Source organism: Oncorhynchus clarkii, chromosome 25, assembly GCF_045791955.1.
Source record: "Oncorhynchus clarkii lewisi isolate Uvic-CL-2024 chromosome 25, UVic_Ocla_1.0, whole genome shotgun sequence".
In the NCBI taxonomy this organism is placed as follows: domain Eukaryota; kingdom Metazoa; phylum Chordata; class Actinopteri; order Salmoniformes; family Salmonidae; genus Oncorhynchus; species Oncorhynchus clarkii.
In genome coordinates this window covers 45,642,233-45,660,979 of record NC_092171.1, presented here as the reverse complement: position 1 = coordinate 45,660,979, position 18,747 = coordinate 45,642,233, and positions in this window count along the sequence as shown.

The following is an 18,747-nucleotide window of genomic DNA, read 5'->3' as shown; positions in this document are numbered from 1 at the left end:
TTAGAGCAATATAGAGGGAGGTGTAGGCTAGCTGACTGTTAGAGAAATATACAGGGAGGCTAGCTGACTGTTAGAGCCATATAGAGGGAGGTGTAGGCTAGCTGACTGTTAGAGCAATATAGAGGGAGGCTAGCTGACTGTTAGAGCCATATAGAGGGAGGTGTAGGCTAGCTGACTGTTAGAGCCATATAGAGGGAGGTGTAGGCTAGCTGACTGTTCGAGCAATATAGAGGGAGGCTAGCTGACTGTTAGAGCCATATAGAGGGAGGCTAGCTGACTGTTAGAGCCATATAGTGGGAGGCTAGCTGACTGTTAGAGCCATATAGAGGGAGGCTAGCTGACTGTTAGAGCCATATAGAGGGAGGTGTAGGCTAGCTGGCTGTTAGAGCCATATAGAGGGAGGTGTAGGCTAGCTGGCTGTTAGAGCCATATAGAGGGAGGTGTAGGCTAGCTGACTGTTAGAGCCATATAGAGGGAGGTGTAGGCTAGCTGACTGTTAGAGCAATATAGAGGGAGGCTAGCTGACTGTTAGAGCCATATAGAGGGAGGCTAGCTGACTGCTAGCTGACTGTTAGAGCCATATAGCGGGAGGCTAGCTGACTGTTAGAGCCATATAGAGGGAGGCTAGCTGACAGTTAGAGCCATATAGAGGGAGGTGTAGGCTAGCTGGCTGTTAGAGCCTTATAGAGGGAGGTGTAGGCTAGCTGACTGTTAGAGCCATATAGAGGGGGGCTAGCTGGCTGTTAGAGCCATATAGAGGGAGGTGTAGGCTAGCTGACTGTTAGAGCAATATAGAGGGAGGCTAGCTGACTGTTAGAGCCATATAGAGGGAGGTGTAGGCTAGCTGACTGTTAGAGCAATATAGAGGGAGGTTAGCTGACTGTTAGAGCCATATAGAGGGAGGCTAGCTGACTGTTAGAGCCATATAGCGGGAGGCTAGCTGACTGTTAGAGCCTTATAGAGGGAGGCTAGCTGGCTGTTAGAGCCTTATAGAGGGAGGTGTAGGCTAGCTGGCTGTTAGAGCCATATAGAGGGAGGCTAGCTGACTGTTAGAGCCATATAGAGGGAGGCTAGCTGGCTGTTAGAGCCATATAGAGGGAGGTGTAGGCTAGCTGACTGTTAGAGCAATATAGAGGGAGGTGTAGGCTAGCTGACTGTTAGAGAAATATACAGGGAGGCTAGCTGACTGTTAGAGCCATATAGAGGGAGGTGTAGGCTAGCTGACTGTTAGAGCAATATAGAGGGAGGCTAGCTGACTGTTAGAGCCATATAGAGGGAGGTGTAGGCTAGCTGACTGTTAGAGCCATATAGAGGGAGGTGTAGGCTAGCTGACTGTTCGAGCAATATAGAGGGAGGCTAGCTGACTGTTAGAGCCATATAGAGGGAGGCTAGCTGACTGTTAGAGCCATATAGTGGGAGGCTAGCTGACTGTTAGAGCCATATAGAGGGAGGCTAGCTGACTGTTAGAGCCATATAGAGGGAGGTGTAGGCTAGCTGGCTGTTAGAGCCATATAGAGGGAGGTGTAGGCTAGCTGGCTGTTAGAGCCATATAGAGGGAGGTGTAGGCTAGCTGACTGTTAGAGCCATATAGAGGGAGGTGTAGGCTAGCTGACTGTTAGAGCAATATAGAGGGAGGCTAGCTGACTGTTAGAGCCATATAGAGGGAGGCTAGCTGACTGTTAGAGCCATATAGCGGGAGGCTAGCTGACTGTTAGAGCCATATAGAGGGAGGCTAGCTGACAGTTAGAGCCATATAGAGGGAGGTGTAGGCTAGCTGACTGTTAGAGCCATATAGAGGGAGGTGTAGGCTAGCTGACTGTTAGAGCCATATAGAGGGAGGCTAGCTGACTGTTAGAGCCATATAGAGGGAGGTGTAGGCTAGCTGGCTGTTAGAGCCATATAGAGGGAGGTGTAGGCTAGCTGGCTGTTAGAGCCATATAGAGGGAGGTGTAGGCTAGCTGACTGTTAGAGCCATATAGAGGGAGGTGTAGGCTAGCTGACTGTTAGAGCAATATAGAGGGAGGCTAGCTGACTGTTAGAGCCATATAGAGGGAGGCTAGCTGACTGTTAGAGCCATATAGCGGGAGGCTAGCTGACTGTTAGAGCCATATAGAGGGAGGCTAGCTGGCTGTTAGAGCCATATAGAGGGAGGTGTAGGCTAGCTGGCTGTTAGAGCCTTATAGAGGGAGGTGTAGGCTAGCTGACTGTTAGAGCCATATAGAGGGGGGCTAGCTGGCTGTTAGAGCCATATAGAGGGAGGTGTAGGCTAGCTGACTGTTAGAGCAATATAGAGGGAGGCTAGCTGACTGTTAGAGCCATATAGAGGGAGGCGTAGGCTAGCTGACTGCTAGAGCAATATAGAGGGAGGTTAGCTGACTGTTAGAGCCATATAGAGGGAGGCTAGCTGACTGTTAGAGCCATATAGCGGGAGGCTAGCTGACTGTTAGAGCCTTATAGAGGGAGGCTAGCTGGCTGTTAGAGCCTTATAGAGGGAGGTGTAGGCTAGCTGGCTGTTAGAGCCATATAGAGGGAGGCTAGCTGACTGTTAGAGCCATATAGAGGGAGGCTAGCTGGCTGTTAGAGCCATATAGAGGGAGGTGTAGGCTAGCTGACTGTTAGAGCAATATAGAGGGAGGTGTAGGCTAGCTGACTGTTAGAGAAATATACAGGGAGGCTAGCTGACTGTTAGAGCCATATAGAGGGAGGTGTAGGCTAGCTGACTGTTAGAGCAATATAGAGGGAGGCTAGCTGACTGTTAGAGCCATATAGAGGGAGGTGTAGTTAGCTAGCTGACTGTTAGAGCCATATAGAGGGAGGTGTAGGCTAGCTGACTGTTAGAGCCATATAGAGCAATATAGAGGGAGGCTAGCTGACTGTTAGAGCCATATAGAGGGAGGCTAGCTGACTGTTAGAGCCATATAGTGGGAGGCTAGCTGACTGTTAGAGCCATATAGAGGGAGGCTAGCTGACTGTTAGAGCCATATAGAGGGAGGTGTAGGCTAGCTGGCTGTTAGAGCCATATAGAGGGAGGTGTAGGCTAGCTGGCTGTTAGAGCCATATAGAGGGAGGTGTAGGCTAGCTGACTGTTAGAGCCATATAGAGGGAGGTGTAGGCTAGCTGACTGTTAGAGCAATATAGAGGGAGGCTAGCTGACTGTTAGAGCCATATAGAGGGAGGCTAGCTGACTGTTAGAGCCATATAGCGGGAGGCTAGCTGACTGTTAGAGCCATATAGAGGGAGGCTAGCTGACAGTTAGAGCCATATAGAGGGAGTTGTAGGCTAGCTGGCTGTTAGAGCCATATAGAGGGAGGTGTAGGCTAGCTGACTGTTAGAGCCTTATAGAGGGAGGCTAGCTGGCTGTTAGAGCCATATAGAGGGAGGCTAGCTGACTGTTAGAGCCATATAGAGGGAGGTGTAGGCTAGCTGACTGTTAGAGCCTTATAGAGGGAGGCTAGCTGGCTGTTAGAGCCATATAGAGGGAGGTGTAGGCTAGCTGGCTGTTAGAGCCTTATAGAGGGAGGTGTAGGCTAGCTGACTGTTAGAGCCATATAGAGGGGGGCTAGCTGGCTGTTAGAGCCATATAGAGGGAGGTGTAGGCTAGCTGACTGTTAGAGCAATATAGAGGGAGGCTAGCTGACTGTTAGAGCCATATAGAGGGAGGTGTAGGCTAGCTGACTGTTAGAGCCATATAGCGGGAGGCTAGCTGACTGTTAGAGCCTTATAGAGGGAGGCTAGCTGGCTGTTAGAGCCTTATAGAGGGAGGTGTAGGCTAGCTGGCTGTTAGAGCCATATAGAGGGAGGCTAGCTGACTGTTAGAGCCATATAGAGGGAGGCTAGCTGGCTGTTAGAGCCATATAGAGGGAGGTGTAGGCTAGCTGACTGTTAGAGCAATATAGAGGGAGGTGTAGGCTAGCTGACTGTTAGAGAAATATACAGGGAGGCTAGCTGACTGTTAGAGCCATATAGAGGGAGGTGTAGGCTAGCTGACTGTTAGAGCAATATAGAGGGAGGCTAGCTGACTGTTAGAGCCATATAGAGGGAGGTGTAGGCTAGCTGACTGTTAGAGCCATATAGAGGGAGGTGTAGGCTAGCTGACTGTTCGAGCAATATAGAGGGAGGCTAGCTGACTGTTAGAGCCATATAGAGGGAGGCTAGCTGACTGTTAGAGCCATATAGTGGGAGGCTAGCTGACTGTTAGAGCCATATAGAGGGAGGCTAGCTGACTGTTAGAGCCATATAGAGGGAGGTGTAGGCTAGCTGGCTGTTAGAGCCATATAGAGGGAGGTGTAGGCTAGCTGGCTGTTAGAGCCATATAGAGGGAGGTGTAGGCTAGCTGACTGTTAGAGCCATATAGAGGGAGGTGTAGGCTAGCTGACTGTTAGAGCAATATAGAGGGAGGCTAGCTGACTGTTAGAGCCATATAGAGGGAGGCTAGCTGACTGTTAGAGCCATATAGCGGGAGGCTAGCTGACTGTTAGAGCCATATAGAGGGAGGCTAGCTGACAGTTAGAGCCATATAGAGGGAGGTGTAGGCTAGCTGGCTGTTAGAGCCTTATAGAGGGAGGTGTAGGCTAGCTGACTGTTAGAGCCATATAGAGGGGGGCTAGCTGGCTGTTAGAGCCATATAGAGGGAGGTGTAGGCTAGCTGACTGTTAGAGCAATATAGAGGGAGGCTAGCTGACTGTTAGAGCCATATAGAGGGAGGCGTAGGCTAGCTGACTGCTAGAGCAATATAGAGGGAGGTTAGCTGACTGTTAGAGCCATATAGAGGGAGGCTAGCTGACTGTTAGAGCCATATAGCGGGAGGCTAGCTGACTGTTAGAGCCTTATAGAGGGAGGCTAGCTGGCTGTTAGAGCCTTATAGAGGGAGGTGTAGGCTAGCTGGCTGTTAGAGCCATATAGAGGGAGGCTAGCTGACTGTTAGAGCCATATAGAGGGAGGCTAGCTGGCTGTTAGAGCCATATAGAGGGAGGTGTAGGCTAGCTGACTGTTAGAGCAATATAGAGGGAGGTGTAGGCTAGCTGACTGTTAGAGCCATATAGAGGGAGGTGTAGGCTAGCTGGCTGTTAGAGCCATATAGAGGGAGGTGTAGGCTAGCTGGCTGTTAGAGCCATATAGAGGGAGGTGTAGGCTAGCTGACTGTTAGAGCCATATAGAGGGAGGTGTAGGCTAGCTGACTGTTAGAGCAATATAGAGGGAGGCTAGCTGACTGTTAGAGCCATATAGAGGGAGGCTAGCTGACAGTTAGAGCCATATAGAGGGAGTTGTAGGCTAGCTGGCTGTTAGAGCCATATAGAGGGAGGTGTAGGCTAGCTGACTGTTAGAGCCTTATAGAGGGAGGCTAGCTGGCTGTTAGAGCCATATAGAGGGAGGCTAGCTGACTGTTAGAGCCATATAGAGGGAGGTGTAGGCTAGCTGACTGTTAGAGCCTTATAGAGGGAGGCTAGCTGGCTGTTAGAGCCATATAGAGGGAGGTGTAGGCTAGCTGGCTGTTAGAGCCTTATAGAGGGAGGTGTAGGCTAGCTGACTGTTAGAGCCATATAGAGGGGGGCTAGCTGGCTGTTAGAGCCATATAGAGGGAGGTGTAGGCTAGCTGACTGTTAGAGCAATATAGAGGGAGGCTAGCTGACTGTTAGAGCCATATAGAGGGAGGTGTAGGCTAGCTGACTGTTAGAGCCATATAGCGGGAGGCTAGCTGACTGTTAGAGCCTTATAGAGGGAGGCTAGCTGGCTGTTAGAGCCTTATAGAGGGAGGTGTAGGCTAGCTGGCTGTTAGAGCCATATAGAGGGAGGCTAGCTGACTGTTAGAGCCATATAGAGGGAGGCTAGCTGGCTGTTAGAGCCATATAGAGGGAGGTGTAGGCTAGCTGACTGTTAGAGCAATATAGAGGGAGGTGTAGGCTAGCTGACTGTTAGAGAAATATACAGGGAGGCTAGCTGACTGTTAGAGCCATATAGAGGGAGGTGTAGGCTAGCTGACTGTTAGAGCAATATAGAGGGAGGCTAGCTGACTGTTAGAGCCATATAGAGGGAGGTGTAGGCTAGCTGACTGTTAGAGCCATATAGAGGGAGGTGTAGGCTAGCTGACTGTTCGAGCAATATAGAGGGAGGCTAGCTGACTGTTAGAGCCATATAGAGGGAGGCTAGCTGACTGTTAGAGCCATATAGTGGGAGGCTAGCTGACTGTTAGAGCCATATAGAGGGAGGCTAGCTGACTGTTAGAGCCATATAGAGGGAGGTGTAGGCTAGCTGGCTGTTAGAGCCATATAGAGGGAGGTGTAGGCTAGCTGGCTGTTAGAGCCATATAGAGGGAGGTGTAGGCTAGCTGACTGTTAGAGCCATATAGAGGGAGGTGTAGGCTAGCTGACTGTTAGAGCAATATAGAGGGAGGCTAGCTGACTGTTAGAGCCATATAGAGGGAGGCTAGCTGACTGTTAGAGCCATATAGCGGGAGGCTAGCTGACTGTTAGAGCCATATAGAGGGAGGCTAGCTGACAGTTAGAGCCATATAGAGGGAGGTGTAGGCTAGCTGGCTGTTAGAGCCTTATAGAGGGAGGTGTAGGCTAGCTGACTGTTAGAGCCATATAGAGGGGGGCTAGCTGGCTGTTAGAGCCATATAGAGGGAGGTGTAGGCTAGCTGACTGTTAGAGCAATATAGAGGGAGGCTAGCTGACTGTTAGAGCCATATAGAGGGAGGCGTAGGCTAGCTGACTGCTAGAGCAATATAGAGGGAGGTTAGCTGACTGTTAGAGCCATATAGAGGGAGGCTAGCTGACTGTTAGAGCCATATAGCGGGAGGCTAGCTGACTGTTAGAGCCTTATAGAGGGAGGCTAGCTGGCTGTTAGAGCCTTATAGAGGGAGGTGTAGGCTAGCTGGCTGTTAGAGCCATATAGAGGGAGGCTAGCTGACTGTTAGAGCCATATAGAGGGAGGCTAGCTGGCTGTTAGAGCCATATAGAGGGAGGTGTAGGCTAGCTGACTGTTAGAGCAATATAGAGGGAGGTGTAGGCTAGCTGACTGTTAGAGAAATATACAGGGAGGCTAGCTGACTGTTAGAGCCATATAGAGGGAGGTGTAGGCTAGCTGACTGTTAGAGCAATATAGAGGGAGGCTAGCTGACTGTTAGAGCCATATAGAGGGAGGTGTAGGCTAGCTGACTGTTAGAGCCATATAGAGGGAGGTGTAGGCTAGCTGACTGTTCGAGCAATATAGAGGGAGGCTAGCTGACTGTTAGAGCCATATAGAGGGAGGCTAGCTGACTGTTAGAGCCATATAGTGGGAGGCTAGCTGACTGTTAGAGCCATATAGAGGGAGGCTAGCTGACTGTTAGAGCCATATAGAGGGAGGTGTAGGCTAGCTGGCTGTTAGAGCCATATAGAGGGAGGTGTAGGCTAGCTGGCTGTTAGAGCCATATAGAGGGAGGTGTAGGCTAGCTGACTGTTAGAGCCATATAGAGGGAGGTGTAGGCTAGCTGACTGTTAGAGCAATATAGAGGGAGGCTAGCTGACTGTTAGAGCCATATAGAGGGAGGCTAGCTGACTGTTAGAGCCATATAGCGGGAGGCTAGCTGACTGTTAGAGCCATATAGAGGGAGGCTAGCTGACAGTTAGAGCCATATAGAGGGAGTTGTAGGCTAGCTGGCTGTTAGAGCCATATAGAGGGAGGTGTAGGCTAGCTGACTGTTAGAGCCTTATAGAGGGAGGCTAGCTGGCTGTTAGAGCCATATAGAGGGAGGCTAGCTGACTGTTAGAGCCATATAGAGGGAGGTGTAGGCTAGCTGACTGTTAGAGCCTTATAGAGGGAGGCTAGCTGGCTGTTAGAGCCATATAGAGGGAGGTGTAGGCTAGCTGGCTGTTAGAGCCTTATAGAGGGAGGTGTAGGCTAGCTGACTGTTAGAGCCATATAGAGGGGGGCTAGCTGGCTGTTAGAGCCATATAGAGGGAGGTGTAGGCTAGCTGACTGTTAGAGCAATATAGAGGGAGGCTAGCTGACTGTTAGAGCCATATAGAGGGAGGTGTAGGCTAGCTGACTGTTAGAGCAATATAGAGGGAGGTTAGCTGACTGTTAGAGCCATATAGAGGGAGGCTAGCTGACTGTTAGAGCCATATAGCGGGAGGCTAGCTGACTGTTAGAGCCTTATAGAGGGAGGCTAGCTGGCTGTTAGAGCCTTATAGAGGGAGGTGTAGGCTAGCTGGCTGTTAGAGCCATATAGAGGGAGGCTAGCTGACTGTTAGAGCCATATAGAGGGAGGCTAGCTGGCTGTTAGAGCCATATAGAGGGAGGTGTAGGCTAGCTGACTGTTAGAGCAATATAGAGGGAGGTGTAGGCTAGCTGACTGTTAGAGAAATATACAGGGAGGCTAGCTGACTGTTAGAGCCATATAGAGGGAGGTGTAGGCTAGCTGACTGTTAGAGCAATATAGAGGGAGGCTAGCTGACTGTTAGAGCCATATAGAGGGAGGTGTAGGCTAGCTGACTGTTAGAGCAATATAGAGGGAGGCTAGCTGACTGTTAGAGCCATATAGAGGGAGGTGTAGGCTAGCTGACTGTTAGAGCCATATAGAGGGAGGTGTAGGCTAGCTGACTGTTCGAGCAATATAGAGGGAGGCTAGCTGACTGTTAGAGCCATATAGAGGGAGGCTAGCTGACTGTTAGAGCCATATAGTGGGAGGCTAGCTGACTGTTAGAGCCATATAGAGGGAGGCTAGCTGACTGTTAGAGCCATATAGAGGGAGGTGTAGGCTAGCTGGCTGTTAGAGCCATATAGAGGGAGGTGTAGGCTAGCTGGCTGTTAGAGCCATATAGAGGGAGGTGTAGGCTAGCTGACTGTTAGAGCCATATAGAGGGAGGTGTAGGCTAGCTGACTGTTAGAGCAATATAGAGGGAGGCTAGCTGACTGTTAGAGCCATATAGAGGGAGGCTAGCTGACTGTTAGAGCCATATAGCGGGAGGCTAGCTGACTGTTAGAGCCATATAGAGGGAGGCTAGCTGACAGTTAGAGCCATATAGAGGGAGTTGTAGGCTAGCTGGCTGTTAGAGCCATATAGAGGGAGGTGTAGGCTAGCTTTACTGTTAGAGCCATATAGAGGGAGGCTAGCTGACTGTTAGAGCCATATAGAGGGAGGTGTAGGCTAGCTGGCTGTTAGAGACATATAGAGGGAGGTGTAGGCTAGCTGGCTGTTAGAGCCATATAGAGGGAGTCTAGCTGGCTGTTAGAGCCATATAGAGTGAGGTATAGGCTAGCTGGCTGTTAGAGCCATATAGAGGGAGGTGTAGGCTAGCTGGCTGTTAGAGCCATATAGAGGGAGTCTAGCTGGCTGTTAGAGCCATATAGAGGGAGGTGTAGGCTAGCTGGCTGTTAGAGCCATATAGAGGGAGGCTAGCTGACTGTTAGAGCCATATAGAGGGAGGTGTAGGCTAGCTGACTGTTAGAGCAATATAGAGGGAGGCTAGCTGACTGTTAGAGCCATATAGAGGGAGGCTAGCTGACTGTTAGAGCCATATAGCGGGAGGCTAGCTGACTGTTAGAGCCATATAGAGGGAGGCTAGCTGACTGTTAGAGCCATATAGAGGGAGGTGTAGGCTAGCTGGCTGTTAGAGCCATATAGAGGGAGGTGTAGGCTAGCTGACTGTTAGAGCCATATAGAGGGAGGCTAGCTGACTGTTAGAGCCATATAGAGAGAGGTGTAGGCTAGCTGGCTGTTAGAGACATATAGAGGGAGTCTAGCTGGCTGTTAGAGCCATATAGAGTGAGGCATAGGCTAGCTGGCTGTTAGAGCCATATGGAGGGAGGTGTAGGCTAGCTGGCTGTTAGAGCCATATAGAGGGAGTCTAGCTGGCTGTTAGAGCCATATAGAGGGAGGTGTAGGCTAGCTGGCTGTTAGAGCCATATAGAGGGAGGCTAGCTGACTGTTAGAGCCATATAGAGGGAGGTGTAGGCTAGCTGGCTGTTAGAGCCATATAGAGGGAGGCTAGCTGACTGTTAGAGCCATATAGAGGGAGGTGTAGGCTAGCTGGCTGTTAGAGCCATATAGAGGGAGGTGTAGGATAGCTGGCTGTTAGAGCCATATAGAGGGAGGTTACTGGACCAATGATCTTAACTGTTTGACTACGTTCCGACCCCTACAGCTTAACGTTTCAACAGAGCGGTACAGAGAAGGCCTTAGCATCTGTGTCTCAAATGGCAGCCTACTCCCTATTCTTCACAGAACACACAGGCAATAGGGTGCCATTTGGGATGCATACCAGGTCTCTATGAGGGGACTAAAACCAGGATTCATACCAGGTCTCCATGAGGGGACTACAACCAGGATTCATACCAGGTCTCTATGATGGGACTACAACCAGGATTCATACCAGGTCTCTATGAGGGGACTACAGCCAGGATTCATACCAGGTCTCTATGAGGGGACTACAGCCAGGATGCATACCAGATGTAGGCTAGCTGTGATGCAGTCAGTCTCTCCTCAACTCTTAGCCAAGAGACACTGGCATGTATAGTATTTATATCAGCCCTCTGATTACAATGAAGAGCAAAATATTCCTCTGTTCTGGGCCAGCTGCAACTTAACTAGGTCTTTCTTAGCAGCATTTGACCACACGGCTGGACAATAATCAAGATATGACAAAACTAGAGCCTGCAGGACTTGCTTTGTGGAGTGTGGTGTCAAAAAAGCAGAACATCTCTTTATTATGGACAGACATGTTCCCATCTTTACAACCATTCAATCTATATGTTTTGACCATGACAGTTTAACATAAAGTAATTCAGTCTCCTAAACTTGTTCAACAGCCACACCATTCATTACCAGATTCAGCTGATGTCTAGAGCTTAGGGAATGATTTGTACCAAATACAATGCTCGTAGTTTTAGAGATGTTGAGGACCAGTTTATTACTGACCACCCATTACAAAACTGACTGCAACTCCTTGTTAAAGGTTTCAGTGACTTCATTAGCTGTGGTTGCTGATGGGTATATGGTTGAATCTTCAGCATACATGGACACACATGCTGTGTTTAATGCCATTGGAATGTCATTGGTTAAAAATATAAAAGAGTAGAGGGCCTAGAGAACTGCCCTGTGGTACACCACATCCTATATTTTTGACGTTAGAAAATCTTCCATTAAATAAAACCCTCTCAGTTCTATTAGATACATTAGGAACAAATTCTTATTTACAAAGACGGCCTACCCCGACCAAACCCGGATGACACTGGGAAGCCCATTATAGATCAATAAAAATATTTTTTCCACCTGTCCCTCACTAACTTTACAAAATTCAAACTTACAATGCTTAATTTCATCATTCATTCATTCATTATTCTTTTTTCTATGCCAGTGGAGGGTTTTCCAGTCCTGTGGGCACGCTCCAACTCAATCTTCCTGTGGTCTATCTTCATTTTCTCAGAGATCATTTCCCTCACTTTCTCCTCAGAGTCCGTCCAGGTCTCATGTGGAGATTTTGTAATTCTGTGTACAACAATGTTGTTCCGCCTTGATTGTCCCTCGAGATAATCTGATTTCTTCGTCATTGTTATCATGAATTCACACACAGAACTGATGTCTTCTCTCAATGTCTTATAGATTGCTGTCATCCTGCCGTTCTTCTGTTTCACCTCGTCGAGCTAACCCTGGGAGAACTGCAAACTGTTCTTCAGGTCCTGGACCTCTCTGGTCAGGTCCATCCATTCTTTTATTAGTTGAATACACCAGTATCTGGACAAAACACTTAAAATTATTTTGTTGTTGTTGTAACAACTGCTTATAGGTCTTTTTGTTAATTTAAAAGATCCTTCACCTGTGATAGAGAGACCACTGTCCTTCCACCGACTTTGGTCTTTGTCACAGTAGCATCGGAGGCTACACGGTTAATCTCCACAATTAAGGACAAGACAAGTCGGAGGGAAGATACGGGTCTGGATAGACAGACAGGTGTGATAGTGTAGGGACTAGCCAGTCTCTGGACAGGCAGGTGTGATAGTGTAGGGACTAGCCAGTCTCTGGACAGACAGGTGTGATTGTGTAGGGACTAGCCTGGATCTGGACAGACAGGTGTGATAGTGTAGGTACTATCCAGGATCTGGACAGACAGGTGTGATAGTGTAGGTACTAGCCAGGATCTGCACAGACAGGTGTGACAGTGTAGGTACTAGCCAGGATCTGGACAGACAGGTGTGATAGTGTAGGGACTAGCCATGATCTGGACAAACAGGTGTGGTAGTGTAGGTACAAGCCAGGATCTGGACAGACAGGTGTGATAGTGTTGGGACTAGCCAGGATCTGGACAGACAGGTATGATAGTGTAGAGACTAGCCAGTCTCTAGACAGACAGTTGTGATGGTGTAGGTACTAGCCTGGATCTGGACAGACAGGTGTGATAGTATAGGTACTAGCCAGGATCTGGACAGACAGTTGTGATAGTGTAGGTACTATCCAGGATCTGGACAGACAGGCGTGATAGTGTAGGTACTATCCAGGATCTGGACAGACAGGTGTGATAGTGTAGGGACTAGCCAGTCTCTGGACAGACAGGTGTGATAGTGTAGGGACGAGCCAGGATCTGGACAGACATGTGTGATAGTGTAGGGACTAGCCAGGATCTGGACAGACAGGTATGATAGTGTAGGGACTAACCAGTCTCAAGACAGACAGGTGTAATGGTGTAGGTACTAGCCTGGATCTGGACAGACAGGTGTGATAGTGTAGGTACTAGCCAGGATCTGGACAGACAGGTATGATAGTGTAGGTACTAGCCAGGATCTGGACAGACAGGTATGATAGTGTAGAGACTAGCCAGTCTCTAGACAGACAGTTGTGATGGTGTAGGTACTAGCCTGGATCTGGACAGACAGGTGTGATAGTGTAGGTACTAGCCAGGATCTGGACAGACAGTTGTGATAGTGTAGGTACTATCCAGGATCTGGACAGACAGGCGTGACAGTGTAGGTACTATCCAGGATCTGGACAGACAGGTGTGATAGTGTAGGGACTAGCCAGTCTCTGGACAGACAGGTGTGATAGTGTAGGGACGAGCCAGGATCTGGACAGACATGTGTGATAGTGTAGGGACTAGCTAGGATCTGGACAGACAGGTATGATAGTGTAGGGACTAACCAGTCTCAAGACAGACAGGTGTAATGGTGTAGGTACTAGCCTGGATCAGGACAGACAGGTGTGATAGTGTAGGTACTAGCCAGGATCTGGACAGACAGGTGTGATAGTGTAGGTGCTAGCCAGGATCTGGACAAACAGGTGTGACAGTGTAGGTACTAGCCAGGATCTGGACTGACATGCGTGATAGTGTAGGTACTAGCCAGGATCTGGACAGACATGCGTGATAGTGTAGGTACTAGCCAGGATCTGCACAGACAGGTGTGACAGTGTAGGTACTAGCCAGGATCTGGACAGACAGGTGTGATAGTGTAGGGACTAGCCATGATCTGGACAAACAGGTGTGGTAGTGTAGGTACAAGCCAGGATCTGGACAGACAGGTGTGATAGTGTTGGGACTAGCCAGGATCTGGACAGACAGGTATGATAGTGTAGGGACTAGCCAGTCTCTAGACAGACAGTTGTGATGGTGAAGTTACTAGCCTGGATCTGGACTGACATGCGTGATAGTGTAGGTACTAGCCTGGATCTGGACAGACAGGTGTGATAGTGTAGGTACTAGCCAGGATCTGGACAGACAGGTGTGATAGTGTAGGTACTATCCAGGATCTGGACAGACAGGTGTGATAGTGTAGGGACTAGCCAGTCTCTGGACAGACAGGTGTGATAGTGTAGGTACTATCCAGGATCTGGACAGGCAGGTGTGATAGTGTAGGGACTAGCCAGTCTCTGGACAGACAGTTGTGATAGTGTAGGGACGAGCCAGGATCTGGACAGACAGGTATGATAGTGTAGGGACTAACCAGTCTCTAGACAGACAGGTGTAATGGTGTAGGTACTAGCCTGGATCTGGACAGACAGGTGTGATAGTGTAGGTACTAGCCAGGATCTGGACAGACAGGTATGATAGTGTAAGGACTAGCCAGGATCAGGACAGACAGGTGTGATAGTGTAGGTACTAGCCAGGATCTGGACAGACAGGTGTGATAGTGTAGGGACTAGCTAGGATCTGGACAGACAGGTATGATAGTGTAGGGACTAACCAGTCTCAAGACAGACAGGTGTAATGGTGTAGGTACTAGCCTGGATCAGGACAGACAGGTGTGATAGTGTAGGTACTAGCCAGGATCTGGACAGACAGGTGTGATAGTGTAGGTGCTAGCCAGGATCTGGACAAACAGGTGTGACAGTGTAGGTACTAGCCAGGATCTGGACTGACATGCGTGATAGTGTAGGTACTAGCCAGGATCTGGACAGACATGCGTGATAGTGTAGGTACTAGCCAGGATCTGCACAGACAGGTGTGACAGTGTAGGTACTAGCCAGGATCTGGACAGACAGGTGTGATAGTGTAGGGACTAGCCATGATCTGGACAAACAGGTGTGGTAGTGTAGGTACAAGCCAGGATCTGGACAGACAGGTGTGATAGTGTTGGGACTAGCCAGGATCTGGACAGACAGGTATGATAGTGTAGGGACTAGCCAGTCTCTAGACAGACAGTTGTGATGGTGTAGTTACTAGCCTGGATCTGGACTGACATGCGTGATAGTGTAGGTACTAGCCTGGATCTGGACAGACAGGTGTGATAGTGTAGGTACTAGCCAGGATCTGGACAGACAGGTGTGATAGTGTAGGTACTATCCAGGATCTGGACAGACAGGTGTGATAGTGTAGGGACTAGCCAGTCTCTGGACAGACAGGTGTGATAGTGTAGGTACTATCCAGGATCTGGACAGACAGGTGTGATAGTGTAGGGACTAGCCAGTCTCTGGACAGACAGGTGTGATAGTGTAGGGACGAGCCAGGATCTGGACAGACAGGTATGATAGTGTAGGGACTAACCAGTCTCTAGACAGACAGGTGTAATGGTGTAGGTACTAGCCTGGATCTGGACAGACAGGTGTGATAGTGTAGGTACTAGCCAGGATCTGGACAGACAGGTATGATAGTGTAAGGACTAGCCAGGATCAGGACAGACAGGTGTGATAGTGTAGGTACTAGCCAGGATCTGGACAGACAGGTGTGACAGTGTAGGTGCTAGCCAGGATCTGGACAGACAGGTGTGACAGTGTAGGTACTAGCCAGGATCTGGACTGACATGCGTGATAGTGTAGGTACTAGCTAGGATCTGGACAGACAGGTATGATAGTGTTGGGACTAGCCAGGATCTGGACAGACAGGTATGATAGTGTAGGGACTAGCCAGTCTCTAGACAGACAGGTGTGATGGTGTAGATACTAGCCTGGATCTGGACAGACAGGTGTGATAGTGTAGGTACTAGCCAGGATCTGGACAGACAGGTGTGATAGTGTAGGTACTATCCAGGATCTGGACAGACAGGTGTGATAGTGTAGGGACTAGCCAGTCTCTGGACAGACAGGTGTGATAGTGTAGGGACGAGCCAGGATCTGGACAGACATGTGTGATAGTGTAGGTACTTGCCAGGATCTGGACAGACAGGTATGATAGTGTAGGGACTAACCAGTCTCTAGACAGACAGGTGTAATGGTGTAGGTACTAGCCTGGATCTGGACAGACAGGTGTGATAGTGTAGGTACTAGCCTGGATCTGGACAGACAGGTGTGATAGTGTAGGTACTAGCCAGGATCTGGACAGACAGGTATGATAGTGTAAGGACTAGCCAGGATCAGGACAGACAGGTGTGATAGTGTAGGTACTAGCCAGGATCTGGACGGACAGGTGTGATAGTGTAGGTGCTAGCCAGGATCTGGACAGACAGGTGTGACAATGTAGGTACTAGCCATGATCTGGACAAACAGGTGTGGTAGTGTAGGTACTAGCCAGGATCTGGACTGACATGCGTGATAGTGTAGGTACTAGCCAGGATCTGGACAGACATGCGTGATAGTGTAGGTACTAGCCAGGATCTGCACAGACAGGTGTGACAGTGTAGGTACTAGCCAGGATCTGGACAGACAGGTGTGATAGTGTAGGGACTAGCCATGATCTGGACAAACAGGTGTGGTAGTGTAGGTACAAGCCAGGATCTGGACAGACAGGTGTGATAGTGTTGGGACTAGCCAGGATCTGGACAGACAGGTATGATAGTGTAGGGACTAGCCAGTCTCTAGACAGACAGTTGTGATGGTGTAGTTACTAGCCTGGATCTGGACTGACATGCGTGATAGTGTAGGTACTAGCCTGGATCTGGACAGACAGGTGTGATAGTGTAGGTACTAGCCAGGATCTGGACAGACAGGTGTGATAGTGTAGGTACTATCCAGGATCTGGACAGACAGGTGTGATAGTGTAGGGACTAGCCAGTCTCTGGACAGACAGGTGTGATAGTGTAGGTACTATCCAGGATCTGGACAGACAGGTGTGATAGTGTAGGGACTAGCCAGTCTCTGGACAGACAGGTGTGATAGTGTAGGGACGAGCCAGGATCTGGACAGACAGGTATGATAGTGTAGGGACTAACCAGTCTCTAGACAGACAGGTGTAATGGTGTAGGTACTAGCCTGGATCTGGACAGACAGGTTTGATAGTGTAGGTACTAGCCAGGATCTGGACAGACAGGTATGATAGTGTAAGGACTAGCCAGGATCAGGACAGACAGGTGTGATAGTGTAGGTACTAGCCAGGATCTGGACAGACAGGTGTGACAGTGTAGGTGCTAGCCAGGATCTGGACAGACAGGTGTGACAGTGTAGGTACTAGCCAGGATCTGGACTGACATGCGTGATAGTGTAGGTACTAGCTAGGATCTGGACAGACAGGTATGATAGTGTTGGGACTAGCCAGGATCTGGACAGACAGGTATGATAGTGTAGGGACTAGCCAGTCTCTAGACAGACAGGTGTGATGGTGTAGATACTAGCCTGGATCTGGACAGACAGGTGTGATAGTGTAGGTACTAGCCAGGATCTGGACAGACAGGTGTGATAGTGTAGGTACTATCCAGGATCTGGACAGACAGGTGTGATAGTGTAGGGACTAGCCAGTCTCTGGACAGACAGGTGTGATAGTGTAGGGACGAGCCAGGATCTGGACAGACATGTGTGATAGTGTAGGGACTTGCCAGGATCTGGACAGACAGGTATGATAGTGTAGGGACTAACCAGTCTCTAGACAGACAGGTGTAATGGTGTAGGTACTAGCCTGGATCTGGACAGACAGGTGTGATAGTGTAGGTACTAGCCTGGATCTGGACAGACAGGTGTGATAGTGTAGGTACTAGCCAGGATCTGGACAGACAGGTATGATAGTGTAAGGACTAGCCAGGATCAGGACAGACAGGTGTGATAGTGTAGGTACTAGCCAGGATCTGGACAGACAGGTGTGATAGTGTAGGTGCTAGCCAGGATCTGGACAGACAGGTGTGACAATGTAGGTACTAGCCATGATCTGGACAAACAGGTGTGGTAGTGTAGGTACTAGCCAGGATCTGGACTGACATGCGTGATAGTGTAGGTACTAGCCAGGATCTGGACAGACATGCGTGATAGTGTAGGTACTAGCCAGGATCTGCACAGACAGGTGTGACAGTGTAGGTACTAGCCAGGATCTGGACAGACAGGTGTGATAGTGTAGGGACTAGCCATGATCTGGACAAACAGGTGTGGTAGTGTAGGTACAAGCCAGGATCTGGACAGACAGGTGTGATAGTGTTGGGACTAGCCAGGATCTGGACAGACAGGTATGATAGTGTAGGGACTAGCCAGTCTCTAGACAGACAGTTGTGATGGTGTAGGTACTAGCCTGGATCTGGACAAACAGGTGTGATAGTGTAGGTACTAGCCAGGATCTGGACAGACAGGTGTGATAGTGTAGGTACTAGCCAGGATCTGGACAGACAGGTGTGATAGTGTAGGTACTATCCAGGATCTGGACAGACAGGTGTGATAGTGTAGGGACTAGCCAGGATCTGGACAGACAGGCGTGACAGTGTAGGTACTATCCAGGATCTGGACAGACAGGTGTGATAGTGTAGGGACTAGCCAGTCTCTGGACAGACAGGTGTGATAGTGTAGGGACGAGCCAGGATCTGGACAGACATGGTATGATAGTGTAGGGACTAACCAGTCTCTAGACAGACAGGTGTAATGGTGTAGGTACTAGCCTGGATCTGGACAGACAGGTGTGATAGTGTAGGTACTAGCCAGGATCTGGACAGACAGGTATGATAGTGTAAGGACTAGCCAGGATCAGGACAGACAGGTGTGATAGTGTAGGTACTAGCCAGGATCTGGACAGACAGGTGTGATAGTGTAGGTACTAGCCAGGATCTGGACAGACAGGCGTGACAGTGTAGGTACTAGCCAGGATCAGGACAGACATGCGTGATAGTGTAGGTACTAGCCTGGATCTGGACAGACAGGTGTGATAGTGTAGGTACTAGCCAGGATCTGGACAGACAGGTGTGATAGTGTAGGGACTAGCCAGTCTCTAGACAGACAGGTGTGATGGTGTAGATACTAGCCTGGATCAGGACAGACATGCGTGATAGTGTAGGTACTAGCCTGGATCTGGACAGACAGGTGTGATAGTGTAGGTACTAGCCAGGATCTGGACAGACAGGTGTGATAGTGTAGGTACTAGCCAGTCTCTGGACAGACATATGTGATAGTGTAGGGACGAGCCAGGATCTGGACAGACATGTGTGATAGTGTAG